The sequence below is a fragment of the Dasypus novemcinctus genome, chromosome 18 (genome assembly GCF_030445035.2).
Source record: "Dasypus novemcinctus isolate mDasNov1 chromosome 18, mDasNov1.1.hap2, whole genome shotgun sequence".
Lineage (NCBI taxonomy): Eukaryota > Metazoa > Chordata > Mammalia > Cingulata > Dasypodidae > Dasypus > Dasypus novemcinctus.
In genome coordinates this window covers 65360506-65360728 of record NC_080690.1, presented here as the reverse complement: position 1 = coordinate 65360728, position 223 = coordinate 65360506, and positions in this window count along the sequence as shown.

Sequence of the window (223 nt, the reverse complement as noted above, 5' to 3'; positions counted from 1 at the left end):
GATTGTATGGTCTCAATTATGTGAAATAACTAGACTATGCAAATTCATAGCAACAGAAAGAAGATTACAGGTGGAGGGGGGATGATGCAGGGAACGGGGAGGTAAAGCTTAATGGGGACAGAGTTTGGGCTGATGGGAAGTTTTAGGCGTGGCTACATAGCTGGCGGTGATGGAGGCACAGCATTGTGAAATGTAATTAATATCACTGAATTGTACACTTGGA